Genomic DNA, 8711 nt, shown 5'->3' with positions numbered 1-8711 from the left:
TTCATTTCTTTTTAGCATTTTCTTATTTAGAAATATAACTGAAATGGCGTTGTACGTTGTTTCCTTAGTATTGCTATTTTTGTTTTAAGTTTTAAATTTTTGCAAAGTTGTTAAATTTTAATTATTTGGCATTTTCTCCATTAAGTGAAAGTGAATAGGAATGACATTTTACACTTGTTCTGAATAATTGCTTTTCTCTTTTGTCATTTGCAAAGTATAATCATTTTAAATTTAAAATTTTTTAGCATTTTTGTATTTACAAAAACACTGAACTGAAATGGAATTTTACTTTTTTTGCTGAGTTTAAATTTTTGAAAAAATTTTAATTTATATATATTTCTAACTTTTTCCTATTTTAAAAGTTACTAAAATGAAGTGGCATTTTAATTTTCCTATTACTATTTTCCTATTTTTTGTTTTTAAAGTTTTTAAAATTTTTAATTTTAATTTTTTCGGTATTTTACTTTCAAAACGCTTAAATGACATTTTTTCTAATTTTTTGTTTATAAATTTTTAACAATTTTTAACTTTTTCTTTTTTAATCTTTCCTTTTAAAAAAAAGCAGTACAATTGTTTTTCTATTTTTACTTAAAAATTTTTTTTCTTTTCAAATTTTTAATTTTTTTTTGGAATTTTTCTTTTTTATAAACACTTAACTAAAACAGGGAATACATATTGGGACCTGAATCAAAAGTTTTGAGATTCCAGTTATACTCCTGGACACTGGAGACACTTCTGGGCCTGGACAGCGATATCTTAATGAGAAGTTGTAGATTTTAGGAGCCCAAGATGTGCTGACAGGGTGTCTAAGGCAGCTGTTACACTGAGAGGAGGCACACTCAGGTGGAAACTTAATTCCCTCCCTGGGATCCCAATTTTCATGAAAGGAAAACAATTGTGTCATCACAGGTATGACAGACAGTGGAAGTAAGAATGGTAGCTGTGAGAAACAGGTCCACCACAGGGCAGCGGTGCCATTGGCTCAGATTGTTCTTGGACCAGGAGCACCTACTAAGCAGCGGGAGTCCAGAATCTGCGATGACTCGATTTTCCATGTCGGGGGGGACAGGCATATGGCCCCTCCTCGTCCTGCAGCTGCCTCAGGCCAGCAGGAACACAGCCTTGCTGTTTGCTGGGGCTCTGGATGCCTTGGCCCACGTCCTGCATCAGGAGCCCCCAGTTCTCCTGCAAAACTGAGTGGAGTTGGCAGGACCAGCAGCTGTAAGAGATGAGCGTCCTTGTGATGAGGTCCTGCCCGCATCTGCGCTGCCTGACTCTGGACGTGGAGAGAGGAGTGTTCAGAGAGGTGTCCGGTTCCTTGATGCAGGCTCAGTCCACCTCGCCCACCTGGGCTCTCCCAGTCACACTGCTGCATTCATCACCATGAACTTGCAGTTATCACGCCCATCGACGGCCACCTCCTGGGTTGATGACTGGACCTCCGCCAGGGCCGCTGCTCACCCCCTTTTTGCTCAGGCTCTGAGGGGTCACCCTCTCCACAGTTGTTAGGATACAGAGGAAGGAGCGCATCTTTAGGATGTACAGCTCAACAGACAGCTTTCACCCACTGACCGATGCCAGGGTCAGGGGACCTGATGGGCACACAAGATGTTCTCTGCCTCCTGCGGGGGTGTGGGAGGGAGCACACAGCACTCCCTGCATCGGGTGCTTGGCCAAAGAGTGAGGCTGAGTGTAAAATTGAGGAAAGCATCAGAGATCCTCAGGATGCAGACCCCGAGCCAGACACCTGGCCTGCGCCTTCACACAGTCAGCGTTCCCATCATGGAAGACAGCAGAAGGGGGAGATGGTTGGGGTTCAAAAGGAGGAAAGAGACCCTTCCTGTCCTTTTGAGCCCCAAAGTCTCCTCCTCCTGCTGTCCTCTATGTGGAACGTTGGCTGTGTGCAGGAGAGGGCCAGCTGTCTGGGTCAGGGCTCACGTCCTGCAGAGTCCGATCCTCTCCTCTGCTCACATGCAGCCTTGTGCACAGGGCGCTGTGTCTCTGACACTGCCCACACTGAGCTCACCCCTTCCAAAGGCAGTGTGTGCCCAGGGTCCTATGCTGTGTGCTTCCAGCTCCTCCTGACCTCAGATCTGGACAGGAGGCAGTTGGAGAGGAGCCAGGTTGTGTTCTCTCCAGAGCAGCTGTGGAGTCAGGCCTGGGTCTCCTTAGGTGTTTACTCGGATTGGAGTTGAAGACTGTGCCAGCTCTCAGGGAAGCAGCCTAGTGGATAAAAACAGCTGAGGGCAGTTCATGGTGTTGAAATTGCGTTCTTGGTGTTTTGGTTGCTGTTGAAGCGGAGCTCCTGTGGTAGATGTTTGGAAGAGGTGGGGACGTTACAATCAGCAATACTGTTCTGTCCTTCCAACTGTACTTGGGATCTGAAAGAGGGAGAGAAGAAAAATCAAAGGAGAGCTGGGTCAGGTCCAGGTGAGAGCTGAGCCTGCATCTGGGCCACAGTGGGGCAGAGGCCGGGCAAACTCAATTCCAGTGGGGAGACTGGCTGAAGGGGAGCCCTGGGCTGCTGAGAGGGAAGTGGCAGCCAAATGAGCAGAGTCCTGCCCTGAACTCCAGCCCAGCTCTGCAGTGCTGGGGAACCAGGGCCCTTGACCTCTCCCAACCAGGAGAGGGTGATGTCTCCCCACTTCCTCCTGCTCTCTGGTGCATTAGAAATGGATTAGTTTTCTGCAGTAAGCAAACAGAACTGGGAGTGTAACCACAGCACAACTCATGTCAATAGAACAGACACCAGGTTTCTCTGAAGATGATTCCACATCTAGTTACACCTAGGACCATTCTGCTGTGTGCCTAATAGCTCACTCACTCGACTCTGAAGGGAACATTAACTTTAAAACAGGCACTCTTCAGTCATCCTAGAGTTTCCCCATTTTTTTTCAGTTCCCCTAAGAAATTTTCTTTTTGAGAATATCCTGTTTGTATACTGGTCAGAGGGAAGGACAAACATTGGAGAATGAGACCTAAGAATCTGCATTGGAAATTGGCCTAGGAATAAGATCAGATAAAATGTGATTGTTCAATGTATATTTCTCAACCCAATAGAGGACTTGCAATCAAGTGAGTGGATGGTGAACAGCATGTTTTAGGGAGAGAAGTTCAACTGTAAACATTTTAACTTGATTATGAGGGGAGGTATCTTATTTTGTGGGTCAGTTTTCTACATGACAAGGGTTTCTTACTGTATCTTCTATTTCAAATTATTGATCCAAACAGAGAGGTTACAGTTCTACCCTATCTGAACAAACAGAAATGAGCTATAATCTGTGCCCAGTGTAAGAAGGAATGCGTACATCTCAGACACACACACAGGATTACCTCTGTCTAGGCGTGAAGGCCCAGGAATCTGAAGGTCAGTGCCCACATGTTGGTCTGTGGTTTTCCCTTCATCTCCTGGCCAGGGAATCGGCACGCAATCTTCCTCTCTGTGGGCTGTGGTTTGCCCTTCATCTCCAGGCCAGGGAACCTGCAGGCCAGTTTGCATTTCCTGGGCTTCCATTTTCCTTTGATATCATTTTCTTTTGGGGTACTTGGGACATTGCTGGGGCTGATGCTATGACTCTCACACTTGCTGGTGATGGGATTTTCGAGAGGACCTCCCTCCAGCTGGGAGCGGGTCTTCCTCTCAGGGGCAGCAACAAAACTCAGTTCTGAAATAGAACCACAGCCATCAGGATTGGTATTCATGCTCTCTCTCTGGCAGTCAGGCCTGCAGCAGAGGGACAACAAGTAAGGAAAGGGGCCCTGGACAGTCATGTCCTGCACAGACACTAAAATATTTTCATTCGGGTTGATTATTTTTTTTTTGACAGGCAGAGTGGACAGTGAGAGAGAGAGACAGAGAGAAAGGTCTTCCTTTGCCGTTGGTTCACCCTCCAATGACCGCCACAGCCAGCACGCTGCGCATTTGGGTTGATATCATACATATTCACTGATAATTTATCACTAGGCAAAAGTAATAAACATGGCTCAGATGATCACAATATTCAACAAAGTGGGACTAATAAAACACACAGCTCTTAAGCTTTTAAGGCACAGAAACCACACTGGATATCTGTTGAAGGTTTGGGGAAAGGAGCAGGATCATCTCACCTGGAGGGCATTGTAATGAGAGACAATGACAGGGGACCACTTACAGCTGGAATGGACAACACTAGCACAAGAACACATGCATTTCATACATGCACATGCTTTCCTGAACATACACCAAGCACATCGATTCATAGGATATATGCCTTCAGTGCCTGCCATATAGATAATAATATACATGATGTGGCCATCACTTTTCTGGTCAGTTGAAGGGGGAATATAGTTACAGGCACCTGAAGAATGGAGAGACAAGCTAAGGTGAAACACAAAAGTCAGGAAGAAATCCCAGGTGGGCTGTAAGGCATTGCTTTGGCCTAGCACACACATCTCCCTCCTGAGACAGTGTCTGTGCACTTGCCTTCCTCCCCATGACTGCCCAGCCCTGGCACTGGGTGTTTCTGAGACAAAGCCACACAACCACTGGTCAGTGGCAAAGACAAGTTCAAGGCCTCACTGGGACCCTGACTGCAAAAAGCCTGAGGGGAGAGACCAGGAATTTTCAGGCCATGGGGCACTCCTGAGCTGGAGTTCTATCAGAGAACATAAATGAGGTGCTGACCCTGCTCAGGGATGAAGCACACCGATGCCTTCCTAGTGGGAAATGTTGTGCAGGGCCTTTAGAAGTTCTTGTTCGCAGAGCAGAACTTTTCTGTCCCCAAGGTAGGGACAGAATCTCCACTAGGACAGTGAGGGTTGCATGGATCATGATGGCACAGGGTCTAGCACAGCACAGATGCCCATGAGAGTAGCCTTCATAGCTGGGTGTGAATCGCTGTGACCTGGGATGACTCTGCACATCTCTGTACCTCTGTACAGAGGAAAAGCACATGGTCTCACCAAGAAAAGGTGCCTGCTGATCTATAGCACTGGGGGGAGAACTGTCACTGCCAATTCTACTGCAGAACACTGAGAAACATGGAAGGGCATCAGGATTTCATGATTTTCCTACAGAATGATTTGATGAGTGAAGGTTCCTCAAACCCTAAAGATTCCTGCAGAGAGAAAGTGTAAAAGTTCATTGAAGCTCAGATTGAAGGAAACTGGACTTTTTCTCTGCCCCTCCCCATGAACCCATACTCAGCAAGAGGCACTCTGCTTGTGATGACATGAGGGACCCCTAGCCTCACTCAGATACTGAATAGATTCCTGTCTTGGTGCAAGATTATGGAGGCTTTGCATGAGAAAAAAATGCCGAGTTTAGACACTGGATTAAAACTACAGACCTCATATGAGCACAAATCAGTGCTGTGAAGCAGAAGATGCAAACCACACCATGGACACAGGTGTGGGACTGGACTGCTGTGGTTAGCACCACGCTGCTTCAGAGAAAACAGAGTCTGCCGACCAAGGATACCCAGTATCAGATAACTAAGGAAACATTGTACAGACTGCCAAAGCTTTAAGCCTGAGAAGTTTGGAGGATGCTGTTTACAATTGCAACTGTTGTTAAAATTAAGAACATCACAGTGACTTGTTCAAGAAGCCTCTCCAAGAGAGATGGTGGTGGCTCGGTGTTTGCCATCCTGCCTTCCCATCCCCTCCTTCCCTGCCTTGACGTCAAAAGCTGCACCTTGAAAGTGGGCCTGGTGACAGCCAAGGCATTCCCCCATTTGATGACTATGAACAAACTCCACCCAAGAGCCACATCCAGTCTGAGATAAGTCCCCAGGGCCTGAGTGCACAGTGGTCTGTCTCACCCAACACAGGTGCAGCAACCCAACACTACAGAGGCCACGTGGGAGACCAGTGGAGTGTTCCCGTTCACAATGGAGCACTCACTGTCTACAACAAGAGCAGAGCAGACAGGCTGTTTCTCCAGTGAGGACCAGGTGCTCCTAGAATGGGACCAGTCAGAAGCTTCCGGAAGAAGTGCAGGAGTCAAACATGTACCGTGAGAGTCTTGTGAGACATCTTGATCTTCAATCTCTGGAATCTCCCTGATGAGACTGGAGGGAGGGAAAGGTGGGTGAGAATCATAAAGGGAACAGAAAGCCCCTTTCCAAGCAGTTCCAAAGAGGCAGCTTCCAGAAGTGGCTGGGCTGAGCAAGGGGCCACCCACAACCTTGTCCCTATCTGGGGAAGACTGGCTTCTAATTCCCTAGTAGTCCATGCCACACTGTCTGCTTGCCTCCGAGTTACCTGGATGTGTATCTCACAACTTGCTCTTGTACCTCCACTCCATGATATTGATTTTCTGCAAACAAATTCAGATAGAATGACCAGGTTAAGCAGGTTTTGGGTCAGATATGAGTATCCGATGGCCACTACTACCAAGGGGACAGATTGTTCTCATGTGAGAACAGGAGACTGTGACAGAAATCCTCCAGGAGGACTAAGTCAACATCAGGAGATGGGCTTGGTGAGCCATCCTGGGCAAGGGGTCAAATCTCCCTGTTCACAGTTGGATCACCATCTCAATAACCTCTGTGCAGAACCCTTAGAAACTGCCTGCAATGGTCCTCAGGGATTCTAAGCTCACAGCCCAAGAACTTCCTAGGAGGCAAACTGCAGTTGTCTGGCTGCTCTCATTAAAGGACCCAGGTTGCTGACTGTGGAGAAGAGGTAGAACACTGGGAGAGAGCTATGCATGGAGTCTGCATGCCCTGGAATTGAAACCTGTTTGATGCCACACAGAATCTTGGCTATTCTAAGAGTTGCTCATGAATAATCTCCCTCTTGTCTATGGGAACAATACAAGCAATTCAAGAGCATGTATTTCTGGATGAACTCTTTCCTAGTCTATTCATCTTCTAATGGAAACGCCATTGAGAACATGAATGATAGCGATGCCTATATGGATGCTGTGGCCTGGACAAGCATGGATGTCAAAGGGCAGAGCTGAGGTTTGTGATTGAAGAAAAAGTAAGCACGTGGCGACAGTGATCCTCCAAGGTTCCAACCAGGAGGGAGCAAACACCACCGGGGCACATGCTGCTGAGCTTGCTGTGAAATGGTCACAGCTCTGTTCCATAACAAATAAACAATATGAATTCTAAATCCTGCTTACAGCTCAATTCAGGATTTTGAGTCTACAACCACAAGTCTGTAGGTCTGGCACATAGCAATGACTTCACTCATCCTCAGTGGGGATAGGAGTACAAGGACGGAGCAGTCACCAGGGACAGAGATGAAGGTTTACCTGCTCTCAAAAGGGATCATTCTGTACATAAACTGCCCACCAATCTGCTCTGGCTTTCTGAGCATAAGCAGCTCCTGTATGCTTGCAGTCAGACATCCCAGGCACAACTGGAGCCTAGAAACGTTCATCCAGGGCACTCTGTTCTGTGAAACAGCAACCACTTTCGACAGAAATGCAGATGGGCATGCCTCACTGGGACCCTGAGTGCAAAAAGCCCGAGGGGAGAGACCAGGAACTTTCAGGCCATGGGGCACTCCTGAGCTGGAGTTCTGTCTGAGAACCTCAATGAGGTGCTGACCCTGCTCAGGGACGAAGCACACCGATGCCTTCCTAGTGGGAGATGTTGTGCAGGGCCTTTAGAAGTTCTTGTTTGCAGACCAGAACTTTTCTACTGATATTTGAAATTCTCTCAACACAATTTGTTACAGAAGAAAAGTTTTAAGTATGAATACCCATAGCAGCCACATCGCTGGCATGTCTGCTGAAAACAAGTGGACTGAGCCTACAGACAAGGGCCAGGCCAAGGAGTGGTCTCTGATTGCAATGCACACAAGGTGGGGTGACCTGGGAGAGTGACCTTGTTGAGCCTCAGGATCCACTCCCCAAGGTGGGGACAGAATCTCCACCAGGAGAGGTCCAGTGAGGGTTGCATGGATCAGGACAGCACAGGGTCTAGCACAGCACAGATGCCCATGAGAGTGGCCTTCACAGCTGGGTGTGGATCGCTGTGTCCTGGGATGACTCTGCACATCTCTGTACCTCTGTACAGAGGAAAAGTGCATGGTCTCACTCACCAAGAAAAGGTGCCTGCTGATCTACAGCACTGGGGGGACAACTGTCATTGCCAATTCTACTGCAGAACATTGAGAAACAGGGAAGGGCATCAGGATTTCATGATTTTCCTATAGAATGATTTGATGAGTGAAGGTGCCTCAAACCCAAAAGATTCATGCTGAGAGAAAGTGTAAAAGTTCACTGAAGCTCAGATTCAAGGAAATTGGACTTTTTCTCTGCCCCTCCCCATGAAGCCATACTCAACAAGAGGCACTCTGCTTGTGATGACATGAGGGACCCCTAGCCTCACTCAGATACTGAATAGATTCCTGTCTTGGTGCAAGATTATGGAGGCTTTGCATGAGAAAAAAATGCCGAGTTTAGACACTGGATTAAAACTACAGACCTCATATGAGCACAAATCAGTGCTGTGAAGCAGAAGATGCAAACCACACCATGGACACAGGTGTGGGACTGGACCGCTGTGGTTAGCACCACGCTGCTTCAGAGAAAACAGAGTCTGCCGACCAAGGATACCCAGTATCAGATAACTAAGGAAACATTGTACAGACTGCCAAAGCTTTAAGCCTGAGAAGTTTGGAGGATGCTGTTTACAATTGCAACTGTTGTTAAAATTAAGAACATCACTGGGCCGGTGCCGTGGCTCAATAGGCTAATCCTCCACCTTGCGGCG

The 8711-nt window shown here is 47.1% G+C and overlaps 1 long non-coding RNA gene across 1 annotated transcript; it reads right to left on the bottom strand.

Annotated features, from left to right (window-relative positions):
- Nucleotides 1-670: 670 nt before the first annotated feature.
- On the bottom strand, nucleotides 671-6092 carry LOC127486190 (uncharacterized). The gene is made up of 3 exons (XR_011390071.1): nucleotides 5995-6092; nucleotides 3334-3665; nucleotides 671-2381 (listed from the first exon to the last, which is right to left on the bottom strand). It is a non-coding gene; the product is annotated as an uncharacterized lncRNA (long non-coding RNA).
- Between the last annotated feature and the right edge of the window lie 2619 nt (nucleotides 6093-8711).

This window comes from Oryctolagus cuniculus, chromosome 7 (genome assembly GCF_964237555.1).
Source record: "Oryctolagus cuniculus chromosome 7, mOryCun1.1, whole genome shotgun sequence".
NCBI classification, from domain to species: domain Eukaryota; kingdom Metazoa; phylum Chordata; class Mammalia; order Lagomorpha; family Leporidae; genus Oryctolagus; species Oryctolagus cuniculus.
Note: the sequence above shows the minus strand (reverse complement) of the source record. Positions and strands in the feature narration are given on the sequence as shown.